The following is a 26,690-nucleotide window of genomic DNA, read 5'->3' on the forward strand; positions in this document are numbered from 1 at the left end:
AGGGAAAAACTTACAACCAAGAATATGCTATCTAGCAAGGCTCTTGTTCAGATTTGGAGAAATCAAAAGCTTCACAAATAAACAAAAGCTAAAAGATTTCAGCACCACCAAACCAGCTTTACAACAAATGTTAAAGGAACTTCTCTAGTCATCAAACCGTTAAGAAAAGAGAACAAAAAGAAGAAAGAAAGAAAGAAAAAAAAACAAGACTGCTTTGGCAGTTTGGGGTTTTATGGTCCCATATAAATTTTGTAATTGTTTGTTCTAGTTCTGTGGAAAATGTCCTGAGTATTTTGACAGGGGTTGCATTGGATCTGTAGATTGCTTTGGGAAGTACACCCATTTTGATAATGTTGATTCTTCTAATCCAAGAGCACAAGATATCTTCCCATTTCTTTGTATCATCTTCAATTTCCTTCATCAATGTTTTACAGTTTCAGAGTATAGGTAACCTTGGTGAAGTTTTTTTCTAGGCATTTTGTTGTTTTTGATGCAATGGAAATGTTTATGCCAGTTATAAAATTCTGGTTTTTGAAGTGAAAAGAAGGAAAAAAAAGTGAATGAAGGGCCGCAAATGGCAAAATATCCTTCTTTCTTATGGGTGAGTTGTATTCCATTTTATATATATATGCTGCATCTTCTTTATCCATTCATCTATTGACGTGCACTTAGGATGCTTCCATGTCTTGGCGACTATAAAGAATGTTGCTGTTAATAGCAGTATATGTATCTTTTTGAATTAATTCTTATTTTGTGGTTGGCTTTATTCCTCTGATAACTATGTAAGTTTAAAAAGCTAAAGCTCTACACATTCTTAGAAACAATGAACAGTACACATATGTAAATTTAAAAAATATGTGCAGTATATTGTGTACATGTATTTACATGCAATATATTGTATATGTGCAGTCAAATGGTAAAAACTCTACCTAATAAAAAAAAAATCTACCTGTTCGGGGGAGGGGAGCGGTGTGAATTCATTGTCTGAGTGCTTGATAGGGTTGTTTTTTTTTTTTTTCCACCTAAACATGTATACTTAAGTTCTGGGAAATTGCTATATTATTTCTTTGATGATTTATTTTACTCTATACTCCAACATCTAATTATTAGAGACCCAGAGATCTACAGGGAAGAAACCAGAGGAACTGGAAGGAAGAAAAGCATCAAAAATAATTAAATCAATTTTCTGAAAGTTAAATAACTTTTGCACTTAAATAACTCTTAAAACTGATCCTCATATTACTTCTTTCTTCTCCTGTTTTATACTTCCTTAATTTTTAAATTCTGATATAGTTTTAAGTGTCCAAAAGTTCTTTCCTGTTCTCTAACCCTTTTTTTTTAAACAAGATCCTATTCTTGTTTCACTGAGGCAGTATCTTCTTTGATCTGAGTTTGTTTTCAAATTTTCTTTTGCTCTGTACATCATATCTTGTGCTCTCTCTCTACCCACTGCTCTCTTTTGAGGGGATGGGGTTCCTTCTATTCTTGTGTTTTCATTTCTGTTATTCATGTTAGAGGTTTTTTGTTTTGTTTTTTTTCAAATATCAGGTGACCTTTGCCTTTTCTTCACATTTAAGAGTTAGGCACACAGAGATACACTGTATGAGCAGGAGGGGATATTAACTTCTAGGCTTCACTGTACCAAGAGAAAATGTTAAGTCAGTTTGTTTTTTTTCTGGGGAGTAAAATGTCTGTGAATCAGTTTCTCACAGAGGAATCCTCTAATCTACCAACTGAGGAGAATAAGCCTGACTACCTATGTCTGGGAGTCAAGAACTAGATGAAGACCTTCACTTAGTCTGTTCTTAGAATGTCATCTCTCTTTCACTCTCAGCTAAATTTGGTAGTCCCAAATCCAGGGCCTCTCTGATTTTCTTTCTGTAGAGAATAGACCTCCAATGTTCTGCTGAAACAGAGGAAAGATCTGAGGGTTTAATTGTTCCTTATGTAACCTCTGAACTCCTGTTTTCAGCTCCATCTGTCATCAACAGTCAAGATGCCAAGAACCTCCAATATCTAGGGCTTTCTAGGGTTCCATACCACAAAATGCCTTTATTTAGATTCACATTCCCTCCATAGCTTTAGCTTTCTGCTTTCCCTAATCCACCAAAACATTCATTCTTTGTACCTCTTTCTCATCTTCTCTATTCTCTTAGCCTTTGTGAGTTAATATAGTTTTATGCCATTTCAGTGGTGTTTTCAAAAGGTAAGACGTACTTGTTCAATCTACTTTATTTTAATCACAAGCCCCCTCATAAAATTATTGAAAGGACAAAAGACAGAAAGAATATGAAAGTTCTTGGAAAATTTACAAAGTAAAAGTTTAGTAGTAGTGTCAGTGGTAGCATTAGCATGGTAGTTTTTTAATAGCTATTCTAATATAAAGGACTTTTCTCTTTGGTGCTCTAGGGAAGCACCAAGTTTCATAAATAAAATATCAAAAATATTTGCAGCATATATATCAAAAGATGAATACCCTTAGTATACAGAGGCCCCCCCCATGCTGCAAAATTGATAAAGAGACAAAGAATCTAGCAGAAAAGTGTGCAATAAATGACATAAAATTTGCAGAACAACTACAAAGGCCAATAAACATGAAAAAAATTTAACTTCACTAGGGAAATGAAAAATTAAACAGTAAGGTATTTTTCTCTCAGCAGACAGGCAAAAACTGTAGAGTGATAATATCCAATGTTGGCAAGGTATGACAATGTTTCCAGTGGTAATCAAAGCTAAAAATACAAGGAGCTTCTTGCTAATTCTAACCCTACCATTCACTCACTTTTTGACTCTGAACAAGTTACCTCCCATCTCTAAGCCTCAATTTTCTCATCAGTTTAAAAACAACAACAACAACAACAAAACCAAAATCATTAAGAGTGTCTGACTTACTTATTTCACATAGGTGTTGTGAAGAAAGAAGCAACACTGGCCACAAAAGAACTTTAGCTCAATACAATCCTATAGCATTTATGAGAAAGAAAATCAGAGTATTCTTAAAAATAAATTCCTTGTTGTTGGCTAGACAGCCTATGAAATAAACAGCTGATTTTCCCAAAGAACTCCAGGAAGAGAATTAAAAGGAAGAAATCTAGGTTCTGGTTTTACCATATGACTTTAAGCAAGTCCTCTCACCTCTGTTTTTCAGTTTCTGAAGATCTCCAAGAATTCTATAACTGTGACAAAAAGAGAAATGAAATCCTGTACTGAAACAGTTGGAATTTAAACTTGCCAGAATCTCTTGTCTGAAGAGGCTAAGTGGATCACAGGCCAGCTTTGCAGAGATATATAGTTTAATGGTCTATAAAACATTTTTTACTGGCTAGCCCTCCTTCTTGATATATATCAAAGAAATAGCAAAATAACAGCATGATCACCTCTCCTTAAAGGCCTCTGACAAACCCTCTTCAATCTTACATACAAAACACTGGACCCAGAAATACAAGTTACTGCAAGTTTTGAAGCACAACTCAGTCTTTGTACTCCACTTTCTCTATAGAGAGCAACTTGGAACAATAAAATCAGGACTACAGCTAGGGAAGGAAACTCTCAGGGGGAAACAACTCCACAGCTCTGTTTGGAGACATGCTAGTAGGAGAAAAGAACACCAGCAGATCAAGTAAAACTGTCCTTAAAGGAAATGACAAGAGTTTATCTAGTTTCAGGTCTCAGAAAGGGGGAGAAACCTGGAGAAGCAAAAGAAGAGAAGCTTAATGTTGCAGGGAATGCATCAGAACTCTTGTGAGCTGCTAGTGTGGGATTAAAAAAAAAAAAGAATACCCTGCTGCCAGATCTCTGCAACTACTTGGCAAATCAGGAGCCTGAAGCACAGGCTCAAACTGGCTTACTTAAAAGGCCAATTACTAGCAAACATTACGACTGCAGCCTTACAAGTACTGCTATTTTGTTCTGTTGTTACTTGCCCAGCCCCAAACGGCCAGAAACAGAAATCAATTCCACAGATTTATATTGCCATCAGCTAACAAAAACTGTGCTTGCCCTCATAAGCTGGGTAAAAGAGAGTACTGTTCTGTTCAAATTTTAGAACAGCCAAGCCTTGCCACTTACTAGCTGTGTAACTTTGGTCAAGTCCCTCAAACTTTCTGAGCCTCAGTTTCTCCATCTGTAAAATGGGGATAACACAATGGTCTGTAGAGATGAAATGAACTAAACTGCACATGACAATAATCTCAGTCTCCTTGCCCTTCTGAGGAATATACTTACGTGCAACGTACCTAACTTGGATTTCAGATTGTCACCCTTTAGAAAAAAGAGTATGTTTAATTTCATAGAATATAAGAATATTAACAGCAGGATGTTTTCCCTGTCCTCACTCTAGCATCTAATGCAACTATGTACATGATAGGCACAAAACAATAGCATTCAGTAAGGTTTTAACTGTTAAGAAGTATGCCTAGCCCCAATTCCTTCCAAGATAGTTAAGACTTGAGCCAACTTAGAAAAACACCTACTTTCCCCCATCTTACAGAGACTTTCCTTCACCCAACAGTATTAACTGAGCAGTTCTTAGGTGCCAGGCACCTTCTGGGTCAATGCAGGTACAGAGACAATGTTCCAGCCACTACCGAGCTCATGGTAAAATAAGGAAGACAAATATCAAAACAGATTATTACAATATAGAAATTATTTGTTAATTTTTGTCTTATAGCTCCAAACTAATTTTTCATTGCCCTGCTCTGTGACAACGGATTGGACTCTGCATGCTACATTTCTTCTCTACTAGCAGGTTCATGTCAAGTTCTGCCAATAGAAGGTACTGGAAAGAGGCTACAAGGCTAAGGGAGAAAGAAAGGACTTTTTCTAGGGTTTGGGTTTTTTTTATAAGGCAGTAAGTAGATCTGTAAGTGGAGGGGTGTGGTAGATTTCAACTCAGTGGCTTTCCAGGTTCTGAGGCGAGTGTCCTCCAGGCACTGCACCACAGCAGCAAGCAGTACATTCCTATGACAGACACGTACTCTCCTCAGGAGTCTGAATCTCAGCCTTGTGGAACTCTTTCTCTTAAGCTTCTAAATTTCTTCCTTGTTTGCTTTTGCCTCAGCCTTAGGGATGGTAGTCATTCTCTGCAGTTACCACATCTGTTACACCTTACAATTCTCTTTTTATCTCTTTTTGTATTTAACTACCTTTTACCTAGTTAACAATTCTTTATATTAAATTCTACCTGTTAAAATTATTGGTGTAACTTCTATCATTTCATCTGGACCCTGACTGCTATAAGCAGGATAAATGCTTTGATACTGGCCATGGAGTCCAGCCTGCATATTTTACAAGTAAGAAAACTGCAGTTTCAAAGAATGGAATTAATCTGCTCAAGATCATATAGTAGTGTGACTCCTATATGCTGACTCTCAATAAATAATAAACAAGTATCAAACACTTCCATGTCCTTGTTTGTCTGAACTCTGATTTTACCAATTTTACCCTCTCTGTGGAAGGCCACATATGAACAGACAGAACAGCAAAAAGACAGAACACTAGGGTTTGAGTCAGACAATCTGAGATTAGGCCAAGCTTTACCTCTCAATTATGTGATATGAACAAGTCATTTAATCTTTCTGAACCTCAAATTGCCCTATCTATAAAATGGGAATAATCCTACCTGCTCTACTACCTGGTGGAATTAATATGAAGCTTAAAATAAAGAAGAGGTCATATGAATGAAAACAAATTACTTGACAACCTATGAAATTTTATTATAACACCCTACTTGTATGGAATTCAGCAGTCTGATAACCTTGTCTTTCTGGAACACACAGAGAACTAGGAAGTAAGCAGAAAAAAGGTTCTTCAAAACCAAAATAACTGCTTTTAATTCTTCACACTTTACTACCAGTAGAGTCCCTTGGGCCTCACTCTTCCTTTAAAGACATATCTAATAAACTCAGTAATTTGGGAGCACCACATATAGTAGGTGAGAAGGAACAAAGTAAGAAAGGAAAACAATAACACTGTCTGTTGTGTTTCACAAACAGCAAGGAGAAAATGCAGAAAAAATTATTCCAAAACAATCACAAGAATGTAAAAAGCATAGTACTCCTCAGAAAAAGTGGCCTTTAGTTTTTGTTTTAAAGTACAGCATCAGAGCAGTTAGCGTAGGATGCAAAAGCTCTCATGGGCATCAATGCAACACAAAAAGGTATAACTGATGTTCAAAATAATGAACTTGAATCTTAAGAAATATCAAATAGTATTCTGTCCATCCCAAAGAGGCGAGTATATAATGTATTTCAGACCAGATTTTGGGATTTTTTTTTAATAAGGCACAGAACCATAAAAATAAAGAAATGAGAAGAGCAATAGTTACAAAATACTGAAAGCCAGAAAGCAGATGAACGACCAGTAACTGACTTATCAGATCCAAGAAAGAATACTATGCTAATAGTGGAAAAAAATCAGGAAGTTATTCAAGTTAACCTCTAGAACTCCCACAAGATTCAGAAACTGGTAGCACCATATTCAGGTTTTCTTTTCCCTCTGGAAAGGGTAAAATAGAGGATCTCTAGACAAGGGAATAGCACATACAATCGAAGGCAGGGTTACTATACTGAAATTAAGTGTTCGGTGAAGCGAATTTTGTAGCCCTCCCCACAGCCTCCTTCTACCACTCAGCTTCCAGACCACTGGCACCAGGCCTATAACCTCTAAGAAGGAGACTAGAGGATCCTTTCAGAGAATCTGATCAGCCTTAGTGGAAAGACCTAAAGACACTGACATTGCAGTTGTCCCAAAAACAGCCCAGGCAGATCACCATTACAGTGAGGTCCAAAATCAGTAAGCTCCACCAAAGTATTTAAAATTTCCAATTAGCTTTTTAGTATCCCACTTTAAAATATAAACAATCAATGATCACCAGACATCTGGGGAAAGCTCCAACATGAAAAGCAGAATTCAGATCCTATTTATATCAGAAGAAATTTGAGGATTCAAACGAAAAGTTATTTGAAAGAAAGCATAAGTATAGTAAGCATGCTTATCTTGGCCAAAATTTCCCAATGATTAAAAATAAGATCAGATGGACTTATGCCATCAAACTGATAATAAATAGCTCTTTCCAAACTTTATAGTTCATTTTACTAATGGCTATTCACTTCATCAGGGGTAAGAGTATGTACATAATAAAATATAATTTGCTAAGTCTGGCAAAGTGCTATATTCTATCTGAATTTATTTTTCTTATTCTAAAGATATCTGTTGTGAACGGATCTACATAAGGATGAACTGAGCACCCCAATGAAAGCAACAAAATAAACCAATGGGTCATAAATGCATTAAGAGACATCACTATGCCTACTAATCATTGATACTACATGTAGTTAGACTTCTGTATGTACAAAATTCTAGATGAACCAAGAGGTGGTAAGTCTCTCATCCCATGTCATCTCACCTTCAGAAGTCAGCAAAGACTTTAAGAAAAACACCATGGTTGCAAACAGTCTTAAAAAGAGTACAAACTATCAAGTAAAACAGAAGAATAAGAAAGACGGCAAGCACAGCATGGCAGAAAGACTATTATGGGCCAAAATATACATGAGGGTGGAGGGATTGAGAAGCTGCAAATAATGCAGTGTCAAAAGAACACAGGCAAGAGCAGTAGATGAGGCAGAGATCAGATCATGGAAGACCTTTTAAGTTACAGAGGAATTTGGACTCTAACCTGAAGGCAACTGGGAGCCAATGAGGAAATTTTAATAGCAAATTAAGATGACTAGATTTGAATCTTGGAAAAGATCACTCTGATGATAATATAACAGATGCTGGGGGTCGGAAGGGAAAGGCTGGTGGCTACAACATTCCAAGCTATGTACCAACTGTTCCCAAAAGGCAGTTTGCACACTTACAAACCCCAGGTTCTGCTTTCAGCTTACTGGGAAGCGGATTATTCTGAGAGACCAGCAGCTACCAGAGACACTCTAATAACCCCCCTGAGGAAACTAGCATCCCAACGCCTCTACCACCAGGTTCTTTCTTTTTCCCTCCTGAAGTCTTCTTTACAGGCACAGACTGTGTTATGTTACCTTGTATCCAAGTGTATTTCAGCCTGGTTTCAAGGAAGATATGCATTGGCCACAAGCCCTCCTAATTCCCAATGATTGTAGCAAATTTCAGCCACTTCTCAGAGTTATATTAAAATAACACATAGGTGTATACATTAATATACATATACACACAATCATTTGTACCCGTCTGATTTCCCCACGTACACTCCTTAAGGAGATGAGAGGAAAGATGGAAGGGAATGCTTAATAAGCACCAACTTAATGCTTGATTCTTTAATCTCTTATTTAATCCTCAGTGATTTCTCTCATTTCATCCCCACTATAACCTTGAGCAAAAAAGATATTTATACTCCCATTTTCAGAAATGAAGAAACTATGGCTCAAAAAGATTAAATGGTTTATCAAGATCACAGAACCGGTGTAAGGCAAAGTTGAGATTTGAAGCCACGTGTGTATGGGTTTACCAAGGCTTTTCCACTACCTTACACTAGGTTTCCCTAAATCTTATTTTATTCATTACTGAATCTCCACTTGGTCTGCTGAACTGCATTATACTAAGCCACTCAATAAACAGATCAACAATCTGGAAAGGCAAACAGGAAAACAAGGTGCAAATGGAAAACTTGGACAATAGATTAAGGTACCCACCCCCACCGCAAAAAAAAAAAAAAAAAAAGCAGCAGCAACATCAATCTTAAAAAGTTCTTTGGAGCCCTAGGTCATACTGGCAAGTATAGAAATAGCCAAAACTCATGTTGACAGATCTCCACTTATAATTTTATCTCCTGTTCAGTCAGTCCTAGCAGAGTGCCTGGTAAAATACTGCCTAGTCAGGCACACATCACAAATGAATTCCAATAAGCAGATGCAATCTCTCCCTGAGGCTTTCCCACTCTTACAAAACCACCAGGAACTGGAGAAAGCTTTTGTTCTCCATCTGAAAAACTGCCTACTAGCCCTTGGTGGTAAAGGGAAATTGGGTTTGAGAAGCAGATGGCTTGTCAAAGAGCCTAAAACCTAAGGTGAAAAGGAAGCACTTACTAAAACCAAACATTCAAAATGAGGAATCACACTTCTCTCAGGCAACAGAGAGTACTGCCATGGTCATGACTTGCCCTCCAAACACAGGGTCCCCACAGCACTCGTAGGAGGAGCAGAAGTCACGACGTATAGACTAGCTCCAGCTGCACTGGTTCATAGATATCATCACAGGTTCATACTGACATTCTAGATTTTTCTAAAAGCAAGAATCACTTGTTTGCAATAACTGTGCTTGTTTATAGAGATTTCACTATGGAAGGATTCCTTCATGGGAAAAAAGTACTATTGTTAACAATTAGACACTCAATATAATAAGAGGAGAGAAAGGAACTTAAAGGTTAAATAAGATAATGTAAGTAAGGAGCCTAGAAATGGAGGTGTCACAAAGTAGATGTTTAAAGTGTCTGTGTTCAGCTGAACTGAAGAAGAGAAATTAGCATTTGTTTAGTACCTTCTGATAATTAAAAAATGACCTCAACAGCTTTCATATACTTTACCTCACTTAATCCGTAAAGCAATTCAAAACAAGTGTTAATTATTCTCACTACAATATGTCAGAAGAGAGGGTCAAAAAAAATTAAGCAACTTACTTGGTCATTCAGTTATTAAGAGATAAAAAGTTGTGATCTGTTCACGGTATCAGCAAGTTATAAAAAAAAATAATAATGCTATCTCATATTTGCTTTAAAGTTTTTCACTGCACAATAAAACATGTGGAGGTTAAACACTGGGCTGGGAATTTTAACACCTGAGTTCTACTCTTAACTGTGCCAAACTGCTATGCAGCTTAAACTAAGACTCTTCTCCTTTCTGGATTTTAATTTTCTCACCTAACTCAACAGTGGTACAACATTTAACTTAAAGATGAGTTCAATTATCTTAAAACTCCAAGAATACTGAATACACAATCAAGACTCCTTATTGGACAAGAAATTCTCCCTTACTGCCCAGTGTCCACTCTGCTCTTCCTCTGGCTACATGGTCAGGATTAACAGCTCTCTTCCACCTGTCCATTAGCTACTTGTGAGCCAGAAGCATCCTTTATGGTACAGCTCACCACCTGTGCTGGATGCTTCATTAAGTGTAAAGCTTATACTGTAGTCTGCTGGAAGCTCGGTGCACAAATGTTACCTGGAGATGAATAAATCATTCCAGGTGTGCTGGGTTGCAACTGTAAGGGCAGCAGCTGTGGGTCTGAAAACAGATGGCCTTACAAGAATGGAGGACTTGGCTCCTATCTGATTTTCCTAAGGCAAGCAGGTTTGGGTCAGCAGGAAGCCTAGCGGGGAAATGCCTGAGTAGAGTTAGCAGCCAGTGAATAGGAAAAGTGACAAGAGATGCACATGCAGTTTCTTTACATAATAAGTGAATATATCAGAGGCTGCAATTACCAGAAACTCAACCCCTTATTTTGTACCTACTCATCAACTTCTAAATTATTTTCTTTTCAGTCCAATACTTTCTTCCTTGATTTCAATACAAAGGTAAAATCAGGAAGAGTGCTTAGCATAGCCTGGGCATAGGAACAGAACTTTAAGGTCTGCTGACTAAAACAATTTGAAAAACAGAGGAAAACAAACTGAACTTACTGGATAACAGTGTAATGACTATTTAGGACACAGCTGATAATAGATGTTCAGTAAATATTTGCTTAATAAAATAATGTGCCAGGCAACATTCTAGATATTTTACACATAGTCTCTCATTTAATTCTAAAAACAGCCTTTGTTTATCATCTCCATCTTGCAGATAAGGAAATTAAAACTCAGAAAAGTCAGGTACTCTGCCCAGAGTCACACAGTAAATTAAGTGACAGGAGTCAAAAATGACCGCCCCCCCCACCCCCGCCAGCTAAATAATTCCAAAGCTCTATGCATTTTGTTTGTCAACCTCCTGCCCTACCAAATGGCCTTTTTGCTGTTCTTCAAACACATCTAGCTCATTCCTACCTCTAGATCTTTCTGATTGCTATTTCCTCTATCTTCCACATCTTCTCACTGTTTTCTACTTTAGATCATTCAGGGCTCTGCTCAAACACCACCTCTTCAGAGAGGCTTTTCTTGATTATTCCCCCAAAATATACTGTTTCCTTATCTTGCTTTATTTTTTATTATGGTACTAGCACTATATTATTTATTAGTTAGTTTATTTGTTTTTTTACTGCCAGTCTCTCCTACCAGAATGAAAGATTTTTGAGGACAAGGGCTTTGTTATGGTCATGATTGTATCCCCAGTGCTTAGAACAGTGATTAGTACATTGCAAGTGCTCAACAAATATTCAATGAATCAATGAGTGAATTCTATGTGATCAAAATCACAGAGCTCTAGAATACCAGTGTAAAAAAGTAGTTGTTACTGAGTATAAAAAGCAAAGGCTTTGAGATTAGGCAGATCTGGTTTCAAGTCTCGGACTATAAGTGTGTGACTTTGGACAAGCCTCTAAACTTCTTTAATTTTCTCATCTGTAAAATGGGTATAAAAATGTAAGTCCCATAGATTTCTCATGATGATTAAATGCAATAAACACATGAAAATGCTTTGCGCAAACTGTAACATCTTATATAAATGTATGATGGGATGAGAAATTATGACAATGAGGAAAAGTTTAGTGACCAATCTAGTTGAGACTTTAACTTCAGAGATCACAAGGCCCAAAAAGGTAAGTGAACTATCCAATGTTCCACAGTTATTTGAAACTAAACAATGATTAGACTCTAGGATTCCAGGCAACCAGGCTGGGACACTTGCCCTTAGCCTCACAAATTATTTGACCTCTGGTATTCTGCTTTCTCTTGATTCTTCTTGCATCTCACTGGTTACTCCTTTGATCTTCTCAACCTTCCCAATGTCATAACGTCCAGAGCTCAAACGTCAGATCTCTTCTCTGCCCCAGCTACACACATTTCTTGGGTGATCCCATCTACTCCATGGCTTTACACATACTAATGACTCCCAGATTTACATCTCTGACCTGGACTTCTCTGAATTCCAGACTTATATATCCAATTGCCTACCCAACAGCTCCTTTTGGTTTTCTAATAGCCATCTTAAATGTAATATATCTAAAACCAAACACAAACCTGCTCCTCACAGTCTTTCCCATCTCTATAAATGGCAACTCCAATCTTACAATTGCTCAAGGCAAAAACTTTTCATTGACCACTTTCTTAATCTCATAATACTCATTCAATCAACAAATTCTGTCAGCTCTACTTTCAAAACAAACCCTGATTCCAACAATTTCTTACCACCTCGACTGCTACCACACAGTTTCAAGCTTCCTTTTTCTAACTCTTATAACAGCCTACTATCTGATACCCTTGCTTCTGCCATTGCCATCTATCTATCCCCTATCCTTCTCTTCTCAGAAGTCAAAATGATCTTTTCAAATTCAATTCAGATCATGTAACTCCACTCTGTTCAAAACCCTGCAATGGCTTCTCATCTCAATCAGAATAAAAAACAAGGTTATTACCATTGCCTACAAGACACCATGTAATCTGGCTCCCTTCTACCTATCTGATCTTCTCCCCTACCATTAACCTCTTTGCTCACTATACCTCAGCCACGCTGCAGTAAAACTAAATGTTAACACCAGTATTCATTGTTTGGAAACCACTCTGATGTAGCCAAAAGCATAGACCAAGCAGAACATACAAACCTTGGATACATTTTTTCCCTTCCTGTTGTTCATTGATAAACCAATCACAACGAGTTTTAGAGATTGAGCATTTATAGTTCTCTCTGCCTAAAGCATTATTCCCTCAAACTATCAATATGATAGTATTCCTTTATATTTCATTAGATACCTACTCAAATTTCACCTCACCAGAAAGGCCTAGGTTAATCAACCATATCCAAAACAGACCCCTCCCTTTCAATAACTCCCTTTCCCCATTTGTTGCCTAATTTTTCATACCTCTGCCTACTAGAATGTCACTGAAATCAGGGATTTTGATTTATTCACTGCTATATCCCCGGTGCCAAGATCAAATTGTATGTGCTCTATAATCCACACTAATCAATTCAACCATTAATTATTTTTCAATTATTATCTTATGTCCTCAATCTGGCTTTCCCCTAAACAGACTGAATACTATTTTCAAATGAAATATCTCTCTCTTCTGGATATTCTCTCTGAGGATCTTCAATTCAACTAGTGATAGTGTAAAAGTAACTAAAAAAGGAGAGAAAGATAAGATGAAACCATATTTTTCTTCCCTTTGGAATCCTCTTATAATCAATAGATCAGCAAGTATTAATAAGCACCTTTTGGGGGTGAAGGCATAGCTCAAGTGGTAGAGCACATGCTTGGCGTGCTTGAGGCCCTGGGTTCAATCCCCAGTACCTTCTCTAAAAATAAATAAACCTAATTACCTCCCCCCATCAAGATAAAATAAAATAAAATGATACAATAGTAAATTTTTTAAAAAAAGCACCTTTTGGTACAAAGCACCATCTTATTAAAGAAGGATATTACCTAGCTATATAGTAAAACATAGAGAGATACATAAAAATAGTAACAAGATGGACAATAAGCAAATGAAAAGATACGCAGCATCATTAGCCATCAGGGAAATGCAAATCAAATCACAATGAGATATCACACACTTCCCATTCACTAGGATGGCCAAAATCAAAGACTAATGGTGGAGAGGATGTGGAGGAACTAGAACCCTCATACACTGCTGGGGCGAATAAAATGGTCAGCCACTTTAGAAAACAGTCTGGAGTTCCTCAGAGTTAAACATAAGGTTACCATATAATCCAGAAATTCCAATCCTAGAATTCATTTCCTCTAAGAGAAATGCAAACATATACCCACATGAAAACTTCATATACAAATGTTCACAGCAGCACTACTCATAATAGCTAAAAAGTAGAAACTCCCCAAATGTCTATTAACTGATGAACAATTATGGTATATCCATACAATGGAATATTCTGTAATAAAAAGGAATGAATTATCAATATATGCTACAGCATGGATTAAACTTGAGAACATTACACTAAATAAAAGAAGTCTGGTCATAAAAAGCCACATACTATATGATAATTTTTTATATGAAGTATCCAGAATAAGCAAACCTACTGCAGAAAATAGATTACTGGTTGCCTAAGGCTGGAAAAGATGGGAGACATACGGGGTGACTGCTAAAGGGTACATGTTTCTCTTTGGGGTAATGAAATGTTCTAAAATTGACTGTGATGATGGTTGCACAACTCTGTGAATATAGCAAAAGCAGTGAATTGTACACTTAAAATGGGAAAATTGTATGACAGGCAGATTATGGCTCAATAATGCTGTAGTTCAAAAGAAAACTTAAAAGTGTAATTTGGGTTTTATTTTAGGTTCCATTTATCAATATTCTTACCATTCACATTCAACTTAACACTTATTAAGGGCTAGATAACTCTTAGTTTATTTTACTTAATACAACCAAGAAGGCTGTGAGGTAGGAGTTATCAACTCACCCATTTTGCAGGTAAGAAACTCACAGTTCATAAAAATTAAATGATTTAAGAGCTACAGTAAATTATCAGAGACAGGAGTTGATCCTGCATTCACAATCTCCAAATCTATGGCTTTTTGCACCTCTCATTCCCAACTTCTTGTTAGTAAGCATAATTAAGACTTAGCTATAGCACTTACTCATCAAAGCTATGAATTAATAAACTAAGGACTAAGAGATCATAAGAACACAGATTTATAACCACAGATTAAGAAAATGATTACCAAAACTGTGTATCATAAAATCCAATATCCCTGTGTTTAATTACTTGGTTATCAGTGCTCTGCTACATGAAAAGAGGGGGCTGGCTGGATCTGATTCTTAAGGTCACCTACGTGGGGTAAAAACAGAAAGAGAGAAAAAGAAAGAAAAAAAGTCCACAGCATTCCTCAGCAAACCAATCAAGAGCTATAAGCACTTCGGAATGGTTTACAACTCACTTTGGCCATTCTTGAAACAAGACATCTGAATGACACTACCAAAAAGCACTTACTAAAAAGCTAGCTGTGACAAGGAAGGTTTTTTTGGGTGATAGAACCGTTCTGTACCTTGACTATGGTAGTGGTTAACACAAATCTATGCATTATTAAAATTCAAAGAATTTTATGACATAAAATGGGCAACTTTATTGCTAACTTAAAAGTAAAATTTAAGAAAAACTGCCAATTAAAAAATAAGCTTTTATGCATCCAAAATCACTATCAAAGAGTAAAAAGGCAACCTACATAATGGGGAAATATTTGCAAATCATATATTGATAAGAGATTAATATCCAGAGTATGTACAGAACTGCTAAAACTCAACAATAAATCACTTTGCTGTACATGTGAAACTAACATTGTAAATCAACTACCCTTCAATAAAAATTAAAATTAAAAAAAAAAACACTCAACAACAACAAAAAACCTGATTCAAAAATGGGCAAAGGTGGGGAGGGTATAGCTAAGTGGTAGAGTGCATACTTAGCACGCACAGGGTCCTGGGTTCAATCCCCAGTCCCTCAATTAAAAAACAAAAAAATACACCATTGAGTACTAAAAAAAAAAAAAGGCAAGAAATTTGAAAATGTCTCCAAAGATACACAAATGGTCAAAAAGCACTGAAAAGATGCTCAATATCACTAACCATTAGGGAAATGCAAATCAAAACCACAATGAGATACCATCTGACACTTGTTAGGATGGCTATTACCAAGAAAAACAGAAAACAGTAAGTGTTGGTCAGGATGTGGAGAAACTGGAATTCCTGTGCATTGTCGGTGGGAATGTAAAAGGGTATATATAGCTGCTGTGAAAGACACTACAGTGCTTCTTTAAAAAATTTAAACACAGAATTACCATATGATCTAGCAACTCCACTTCTGAGCATATACTCAGAAGAACTAAAAGTAGGGTCTCAAAGAGATATCTGTACACCTGTGTTCACAGCAACATTATTCACAATAGCTAAAACATGGAATCAACCCAAGTACCCAACAATGATGACGGGTTAAGCAAAATTTGGTGTGTATATACAATGGAATATTATTCAGCCATAAAAAGGAAGGAAATTCTGACACATATTACAACATGGATGAACCTTGAGGACATCATGCTAAGTGAAATAAGCGAGTCACAAAAGACAAATACTGTATGATTTCACTTACATGAGGTACTTCAGAGTAGTCAAAATCACACAGAAAGCAGAATGGTGGTTGCCAGGGGTTGGGGTAGGGGGCAATACGGAGTTGTTCAATGTGTATAGAGTTTCAGTCTTGCAAGGTGAAGAGAGTTCTGGAGATGGATGGTGAGAAAGTTGCATAAGAATATGAATGTACTTAATGTCACTGAATTGTACACTTAAAAATGGTTAAGATGGTCAGTTTTATGATACGTGTTTTTTGCCACTATTTAGTTATTTATAAATAAATAAGCATATGTGGTAATGTTACTTCAGGTAAAATTATAATAGCTAGTGTTTACTAAATAAATGCTTACTATGAGCAAGCACATTATCTCAACAGACTGACCATGATTTCGACTATTGTGGCCTCTCTTTCACAAATGAGAAGTCTGAGCCTAGTAAGGTCAACCCACTTGCTCAAGATCACATAGCCAGTTAACTGAGACTGAATTCAAACTCAGGCAGTCTGACTCCAAAGCCCAGGCCCTTAATCACTATACTAGAACACAACACAATATATAAAATATTGCAGAGAAAAGTTGATAAACATAACTACTCAGGCTAGTCCTGATGACCTAAGCTTTCAACTGAAAAGAACTCCAATAGAAGAAGACATACTATACAACCAATATAGCAGATTAGAAGCATGGTGGAAACATCAAGATTATTCTTATAAAAAATGCTCATAATTAAATGTAGCTGGCTCTAGACTCTCCCTTTGGAGCCACACCCTAGTGCAGCCCACAAAAGAAAGAGCAAAATAATGACAGTTCTAGATCATCACAGGCAGGAAACACACACACACACACACACACACACACACACACACACACCCCTCTACTAAGACCCCAGCTTCTGGCATCCCAATTTCAATATTGCCCTCCAATATTGTCAGATTCAAGTGCCACCATTCTACTTTGTGGCACTTTATACTTCTGAGTAGTTTTCATACTTGCCCTGGGCAAAGGACTCTCTGCTTTAGCCCAAGGCTCTGCAGAACAAATACCACACTCTATCTCCTCTTCACAAATGGATGCTAGAACTTAACCCTATGCCCAACACTATGCAAATCTCCCTTGTTTATACTTAGTTCTTTATTCCCTCATGCTTAATAGTTTATAAGACATTATTGCTTATTTATCTGAAAAGCAGAAACTTAAAGAAAAAAAGGCAGCACAATAAGCCAAACTAAAGTGTCAAAGGCATGAAGGAGGCCTCAAGAGGAGCTTCAGTATGGATGAGATGACAGTGACAGAATTAACTTCCTAACTTTCTGCATAATCAGGCCCTACTATTCAAGTGAACATGTGTTCCTTTCTCTCCTGTTGCTTCTATCAAATAAACATAATATATCAAATGATAAATATACCTGTTAGCTATATTTATTAAACCCTAGATCAGATTTATTTTTTATTCTTATTTTTTATTGAAGTATAGTTGACTTACAATGCTAGTTTCAGGTGTACAGCAAAGCGATTCAGTTATACATATATATATATTTTTCCAGTTTCTTTTCCCTTACAGCTCATTGCAAGAAATTGAATATAGTTCCCTGTCCTATACAGTAGGTCCTTGTCATTTCTATTTTATATATAGTAATACATATTTGTTAATCCCAAACTCCTATAATCTATCCCTCTCCCCTCCTTCCCCCATAATCAGTTTTCTTTGTCTGTGAGTCTATTTCTGGCTTGTAAATAAAAAAAAATTTTTCTCAGATTCCACATATAAGCCACATCATATGATATGTGTCTTTGTCTGACTTACTTCACTTAATATGATAATCTCTAGGTCCATCCATGTTGCTGCAAATGGCATTATTTCATTCTTTTTTATGACTGAGTAATATTCCATTATAAACACACACACACACACACACACACACACACACACACAACACACACACACACACACACACCCCACAAGCACACACACATCCCACATCTTTATTCACTCGTCGATGGACATTTAGGTTGTTTCCATGTCTTGGCTATTGTAAATAGTGCTCCTGTGAACACTGTGGTGCATGTGTCTTTTTGAATTATAGTTTTCTCTGGATATATGCCCTGGAGTGGGATTGTTGGATCATATGGTAAGTCTATTTTTAGTTTTTTAAGGAACCTCCATACTATCTTCCACAGTGGCTGTACCAATTTACATTCCCAACAGTGTAAGAGGGTTCCTTTTTCTCCACACCCTTTTCAGCATTTATTATTTGTAGACTTTTTAATGATGGCCATTCTGACTCGTGTGAGGTGATACCTCATTGAAGTTCAGATTTGCATTTCTCTAATAATTCACAAAACTGAGTATCTTTTCACGTGCCTAATGGCTATCTAGATGTCTTCTTTGGAGAAATGTCTATTTAGGTCTACTGACTTTTTTTTTTCCTTTTGGTTTGGTTGTTTTTTTTTTTTTTTTTTAACATTAAGCTGTATGAGCTGCTCGTATATTTTGGAAATTAGTCCCTTGTCAGTCACATCATTTGCAAATACTGTCTCCCATTCTGTAAGTTGTCTTTTCATTTTGTTGATGGTATCCTTAGCTGTGCAAAAGCTTTTAAGTTTAATTAGGCCATATTTGTTTATTTTTGCTTTTATTTCCACTATTCTAGGAGCTGGTTCAAAAAAAAAATTGCTGCAATTTATGTCAAAGAGTGTTTTGCTTGTGTCTTCCTCTAGGAATCTCTCTAGTATCCGTTCTTACATTTAGGTCTTTAATCCACTTTCAGTTCATTATTTTTTTTTAATATTTTATTTATTTTGTATTATTTAATTATTTTATTTTGGTTGGGGTTGGTAATTCAGTTTGCTTATTTTTAGAGGAGGTACTGGGGATTGAACCCAGGAGCTTGTGCATTCTGAGCATGTACTCTACCACTTGAGCTATACCCTCCCCACTTTTAGTTTATTTTTGTATATGGTGTGAGAGAATGTTCTAATTTCATTCTTTGACATGTATCTGTCCAGTTTTCCTAGCACCACTTATTGAAGAGACTGTTTTTTCTCCATTGTATATTCTTGCCTCTTTTGTTGTAGATTAATTCACCTTAAGTGCGTGGGTTTATTTCTGGACTTTCTGTTCTGTTCCATTGATCTACATGTCTGTTTTTGTGCCAGTACCATACTGTTTTGATTACTGTAGATTTGTAGTATGGACCCTAGACTATATTTAATTCTCCATGTTTCTTTGTAAAAAATATCTTAGTCTTTCCAGAATTTTAATCTGTTCCTTAAAAGGAATTCCTGATTAAACAAAAGTGGCAAGAGGCTCACATTCAGCCAAACTTAACTGAGCACCTACTATGTTTCTGAATTCGATTTTTTTCATAGGCAGTTTTTCATTTAATCCTGAAAAAGAATTCTTTGACTTAAGTATTACTGGCTGCCACCCTTCGTCTTTTTTTTTTTTTTTTAGCTACCAAGTAAAGTGAGAATCATTCAGTTAAAGTAACCTGCAAAGATCTCACAATTAAAAAGCAAAGTAAAAAAGTAGAGAAACCAAGATTCAAACTCTGACCTCCTATTAACCTCTCTGAACTTCAATTTCCTCATCTGCAAAAGAAAAATATTACCTATCTTCAAGGGTTGATATAGGAACTACATGCAAAACACTCAGATCAGTGGCTGCTCCTTAATAAATATTATTTTTCCTTTCTTCTTTCATGCTTGAAATGTCTAGTTTGTTGGCTTATTCCAAACAAACAGCAATTTTTAAAGTTTACACTATATTTTACTTAGCTACCATAATAAACTGGTTTTGTCCTGGTCCTCACAAGGATGTTCATAGCAAGATGTGACCCTGGGATATTTCAAGAGCACTTCCAGCTTACCTAGCAGCTGGGATGCTTGCAGCAGAGTTTTTTCTGCTCAGAAACTTGCATAAGGACTACTTCCTCTCCTCTGTTCTCCCTTAGACAGACACATATGCAGGTGGAATTTTTTTTTTTACAAGCCATAATTAACTTAATTAACATAAAGTGACAGAAATAGGAAAAGCCACAGTGTTCTAGCCAGGCAGCCGGCTGCAGGGGAAGCAAGAATTCTCTGGCTGGCAAAGTGAAAGGAGAAGTAAGCGTCTACTATAGAGAAAGGAGTCATTGCTATGTGGTGGGAACCAGGGAATGTCTAAAATGGATGGTCAGCACCACCCAATGGAGCCTGCATCCCTAGTCCCCAGGGTGGGTCAGGTGGCCCTGATTTATCAAACAAGAACTTAAGCCAGATGAAAGTCTGATTATGAGCTCCTTAAGGGCAGAAATTGTAACTTACATCTAGATCCCCAGGGCATAGAACCTGGCACAGAGAAGCCCTCATATTTGAATATATAAATGAATGCATAAACAAATAAAGACAGATTGAAAGGATTCACTATCTTTTCCACAATGTACTAGTACTATATAAAAAGGAGAGTTCGTTAAGCATCCATGATGCAATCTATAATTCCTCAAAAATAGCCACACACACAAAAGCGTAGTGCATCTGCAGGCTATCTCCCCAAGAGTTCTAGACAACCCACAACTTCTTCTGAAAAGAAGAAAAAAAAAGGTAGCAAATCCCAAGTAAAACCTCCAAAACAGCTCCTAACTACCTTCGGAATAAAGTCTATACACCTTAATTAGCATGTAATTTTTGTGGTAAATTGGCTCTTGTCTTTCTTTCCAAATACACCTTTTTAATAACTATGAGTACCTGCCAAACATGAAGCCCACTGTCCCTTTAATATGCCCTGCAATCCTGCTCCAGTAACTTTGTTGCCACAGTTCCCACAAGACTCATCACCATCAAAATTTAGTTTACCTTAATTTCATCCATACTTCATGGAACAACTCAGATCCCATCTATTTTTACAAAATCTGTTATAACTGTCCCAGACTACAGTGTTCATTTCCTTTCCTGACTTAAGGTAGTACTGTCCATAGCACTCATCCTACATTCAACAATACCATGTTGTTATTTTTATACAGAGAGCATACATCCACATTCAGATTAATACAAAGTATAGTGTGTTCCTCCAACCTATAACTCTGATAACAGCAAGAACATACCTGTTACTCTATTGCCGGTAGCTAGAAAACTAGCCTATATCTAGTAAGTGCTGCTTGTTCATGCAAAAGTTGAACATTTTCCCCCCATTTTGCAGTGCAAGTGCCAATATAAATTATTATTATATAATAAAAGAATTATCAATCTACCAGCTTCCTCATCAATTTTTATATAGTAAGTGCTCTAATAATAATGACCAGAAACATTTATAAATTTCTATTTCCAAATTTCTTTCTGAATCAAAGATGAGTCTACATTGTGTACAGTGAGGTTATAAGAGTAACTATGTTTTACTACGTCTTGATTCTTGGAAAACTGGTAACCTATGACTACTCCAAGACAGTGATTAACTGTTTAACCTAGCATGTGACAATCAGGTATACTCATTCATCTTTTAAGACTCATAAAGGTATGGAACTTTTCTTGAACCTCTCTCCTCACTCCCAGAATTGACTAATCCACTTCTTCTTTTGGGTCCCACTTTATCCCAGATATATCTGACCCAATCTCAGATAGAATCCTAGATATATTTCTATCATAGCATCTATTACATACACTTAATTATACTTCCTTATTTACATGTCTGTCTACTGATTTGCCCCTCTAGTTGTGTGCTTTTCCATACATTAGCCACACGTACCTTCTTGAATTCAAACATATCTTAACTAAACCTAAATAAAATTTAAAATTCAGTTCCTCGGGGTCACTAGCTACATTTCAAGCACATATGGCTGGTGACCACCACACTGGACAACCCAGATACAGAATATTTCCATCACTGCAGAAAGTTCAATTGGACAGGGCTGTGTCTAAACTGTGAGTATTTTCTGAGGAACACAGTCTCGTGGGCCATGTGGCAGGAGCTATGCCTAACTCATTTCTATATTACAGTACCTAGTACTCCTTAAATCCCCAGTAAATATCTCTTGAGAATGACACTGGGTAACAGAGTTTGTTCCACCTTTCTTATTATCACATACCATTAGAGTCTTTGCTCCATAATTTTAATGTCCCTTATAGGCTAGAATCAGTGTAATAACCCACCAACGCAACTTGTGAAAACAGGTAGGAACCACAATAGTTAGAGGTAATGAGGAAGCCTTTGTTCAGTTCCTCTCCCCAAACCAAAATTCCACTATTTAATGTGTAAGACTTGATGAAGAAGAGAGCTTATTTCCTGTTTCATTTTTGGCATATAATTAAACCACAGTTGATTCTAAAAGAAATTTATTTCAAATACTGGGACAGTCTCACAACTCAGCATAAATAAAAACAGAGAGACACTGTTCAAAATTTATCACACTTTTGGGGACTCTAATTAATACAGCCTCATCATATGAAAATATAAAGTATATTTACATTAAATATATTCTGTTTGTATTAAATATGTAATTATATTAAAAATAGTCATTTGGCATATATTTTCTGAAGATCTATTAAGGGCTAGGGGCTAAAGAAAGAGAACTAAATAAGTTCTAGTGGAAGACAGAAATTTAAGTAGGGATAATACTAAGTGCTAAGTGCTGTATTACAAGGGGAAGTACCAGGAACTATGACAAACACAAATGAGAAGCTCAGAATCCAGTGGTGCAATGTGGCAAAGGGTGGGGGAGCCACAAGGAAGGCTGCCCAGAAATGAGCCCACGCTACATTTTGAAAGGTAATTAAGAGACTGGGAGATTAGAAAAGGGTGAGAGGGTGTCACAAATATAAATAATGGCACCAACAAAGGTATAAGAACTTGACTTGGACAGTAAATGTCAAAGAGTACAGGTTGGCTGAATCAACATGAGAAAGACAATTTGAGGCTAATGAGGCAGGCAGAAGTCAAATCATGAAAAAGCTTTTGCAAGCTAAACTAAAGGGTTTGAATTTTATCCACAAACTGATGGGAAACCTCTGAAGGTTTTAAAGCAAGAAAGAGGAGTGAAATCTACATTTAACAAAGCTCACAGAGCGGCAGTACGGAGGATGATTTGGGGGAGGTGAAACAGAAACAAGGACATCAGTCAGGAAGTTGCTGCAAAAAGTGAAGAATATATTTTACCACAACTTGAAAAAAAAAAAGGCAAAAAAAAAAGTGATAAGACAGGACCTATCTGATGCAAAGTTTCAAACACAACCTATTTTAAATGAGTCTCTCTCCATTAGTCTATGTCTCTCAAAGCTATATAACACTACGATTCAATGATACAGCATAACTACAAAAGCAACTGTTAAAGTCCATTTCATAAACTCTAAAAAATTACAGTCTTTTTATTCAACAGCCATTCTGGACTTCAAATTAAAACACATTTTTCTCTTTTCTACCACACACAATCTTGGAAAACCATTTCAGCCAGCTGAGCACATCTGTGCACTGCGCAACAAGTATAAACAATTTAACAGGAGTTTAATGAAACATTTCCTATTCTTCATTGGAGGAAAAAAAATTAGGAAATTCTAACATGGCAACATCAGGTTGCAAATTAACATTTTTTTAATTAGTTTTTTTTTCATATGAACATACCAATTTAAAATCCCGTCTGGTTACATGGTGCAGCTGTCCTGAATGAATATAGCATTTTCAGTTATTAGACACTTGGCTAAAGCATTCAGAACTGCCATGTGCCATCAACAGCAAGAGCCACAAGTACAGTACTTAGGAAGTACCTACATACTCATGCTGGTATGAAAGGATTACTAAGTCTGTCCTGGAGAGGAGGGGACATATAACGAAATGGGAGACACAATCTCACAATTTAAAGAAACCATCTTTCAGTTCACCTCCAATTCTCTTAAAAGGCAAAGGATGTCTTGGATCCCACAGTTCTTTTTTAGCCTACAGTTTTACCTCTCCTCCTGCCTTGTACCAACAAACTTAAGAACTAAGGCTTTGGAACTGGACTAAAACTGGGTTTGATTCCAACTATACCTCTTACAAACAGTACAAATTTAACATGTTTCTTAATCTTCCTGAGACTCTCTTCCTCATGTATAAAATGAAATACCCAACTTTGCAGAGTTGTGGTGAGGATAAAAGAAGATATACATAAAACATCTATAGAACACCTGGCTCATATGGGTATTCACTAAATGGTAATATTTTTACACTCTTCTTTGTACCTCACTATAATTTGTATATAACAATAATTATCCACTTACCTTAAAAGTTTATATGAGGATTAAATGAATTAATATAGCTAAAGGGCTTAAAACAGTGCCTGGCACATAACAGGCAATCATAAAGTGTTAGTTGCTGTTGTTGTTACTACCAAAACTGAATTACAATTTATTTGCTGTCTTCCTCCCCATCTAATACTTAGTATAAAACCTCAATAAATACATGTTGGCCAGTTCAATAAATAATGGATGACTGGTTGAATGAATGAACTGAAGATATCATAGTTCTATGACAAGAGAGACATCTCTCTGAATTTATCACACAATCTTCATACGGCGACCCTTCAGTAAGATTGTTTTGTTTTATAAATTGATTAATCCTACCAAGCCTGTGTGGTAAGTAGGGAAAGTATTCTTGTAGGTCTGTTTCACAGATAAGAAAGAGTCCCAGAGAGATTAAGGGTTAAGATCACTCAACTAGGATAGAAACTTAGAATTCCTTTTGGTCTCTTAGAAACTAGTTCTAAACTATCTTCTACTAGGGCTTGCACTCTCTGCATATGTATGAGATTGGTCAAGTTCTTCCATACTCTGTGGTTGCAAGAAGATACCCCGAGTCAGAATACACTTTCAATTAATGATGGAAGGGTGAGAAGGAACATGACCAAATAAGGAGAAAGTCAATGTCTGATTTTACTTGACCTACAGAGTTTTACCTGTAGATAGAGATAGCAAGTAAATCTAAAACTAACAGGAGAATAAAACCCTAACTATGAACAAATAAGAATAGAGGACACTTAGAGGGTCAAATATGAAAGGTGGTATGGGGGTTACAGGTACTCATTTCCTCTGTTGAAAGCATGACTAGGGACAGTCTTTCTGGGGTGTATTTACGCCTTCATTTAACAAATAATTACTGAGTCCCTGGAATGAACTAGGAGAACAACTTGACAGTACATAGCAAGAGCCTTAAAAAAATTTATGCCTTTATCCCAATTACTGTATTTCTAAATTTTTATCTGAATAAAGCTATCAAAAAATAAAGACCACAATTTACAAAGATACTTATCACCGTGTTATAATACCCAAAAATGGAAAGTAACCTAAATGTCCAACAATAAGGTTATGAGTAAATAAATCATATCATGCAATGCAATAGTATACATTCATTAAAACTGATGCTGAACAAAATCATTTAACTGAAACTGGAAAATACTTATAAATCTAATGTTAAATTAAAAAGCATTCCACAAAATTATATATATAGTATGATCTTTATAAAGTAGGAAAAAACTTTATTTTTAATGCTGAAAATTTTAGAAGTTAATTTCTGCATGGTGGGATATAGGGAGAACAGGATATAGGGAGACATTGCCAAGTTTTCAAATTTTACATAATAGGTATTTTTCAAAAAACCACAGGGTGGAGATTTACAGAAGAAAAGTAAGAATATTAAATACTATCAGAATTGATCAAGATGTCTAGAATCTCTGCTAGATGAGAAGAATGTAAAAGGCATATTATTTCTGTACAAAAGGATTATGTTAATCCTAATGAGAACTGACACAAATACATGAGTGAAACACAATGGGCAAGCAATAAAGAGGAAATCCAATCATATTCCCAGGTCACTTTCATTCTAGAATGTCATTAGTAGAGCCAAGTTCAATGATTGAGGTGAGGAATGAAGCTTGATGACTGAAGAAGATGGCAGAAATCCAGCTAATACCTAGTGCTAAAATCTGTGAGTTCCTTGAGAGCATGGAATCCATCAATTACCATACAGTGTTTTAAAGACCATGGTGGAAGCCAGCAGCAAGAATGTGGCAAAATAGTCTAAAGAGGGTCCAGAAAGGCTTTGTGGAAGATGACTAATTTAGAGGAGAAAGCAGTGAACCTGGAGAAAGGGGAGAAAGGTATTCTAAGAAAAAAGGGACAGCCCAGAGAATAAAAATAATTTAACATGTCTGGGGAAATGACATTCATTTCAGTCCTATTAGTATACAAAGTGCAAGGCAGGCAGTGGTGAAAGAGGTGGTTGCAGAAGTCATCAGGGGCCTGTCCCAAAGGACCAAGCAGCCACACATGGACCAATGAACAAGGGCACCAGCCCAGGAGGAGCTCACTCCACTAGAAGAGACAGTTAAGCAGCATTATGGTAAAGATAAGTAAAGGGTGGTTAGCACAGGAAGGAACAACCAATTCAGCCTAGGGACTCATACAAGGTCTCTGAGAAAAGATGCCGAAGTTGAGACACAAAAGAAGAAGGGGTCTAAAAGCAAGGACATTTAAGATAGTAGCACACTACA

At 36.5% G+C, this 26,690-nt stretch overlaps 1 protein-coding gene across 5 annotated transcripts in view; it reads right to left on the reverse strand.

The window, feature by feature from the left end:
• FAM168A (family with sequence similarity 168 member A) overlaps window positions 1-26,690 on the reverse strand; it is a 154,712-nt gene that overhangs the window by 90,266 nt on the left and 37,756 nt on the right. The window contains exon 2 of one of the 5 annotated variants that reach the window (XM_064492695.1): window positions 16,218-16,344. The exons of the other annotated variants lie outside the window; for them this stretch is intronic. The gene's annotated coding sequence lies outside the window, so the exon portion shown is untranslated. The remainder of the gene's footprint in view (window positions 1-16,217; window positions 16,345-26,690) is intronic. 5 annotated transcript variants of the gene reach the window in all.

The sequence above is a fragment of the Camelus dromedarius genome, chromosome 12 (assembly GCF_036321535.1).
Source record: "Camelus dromedarius isolate mCamDro1 chromosome 12, mCamDro1.pat, whole genome shotgun sequence".
Lineage (NCBI taxonomy): Eukaryota > Metazoa > Chordata > Mammalia > Artiodactyla > Camelidae > Camelus > Camelus dromedarius.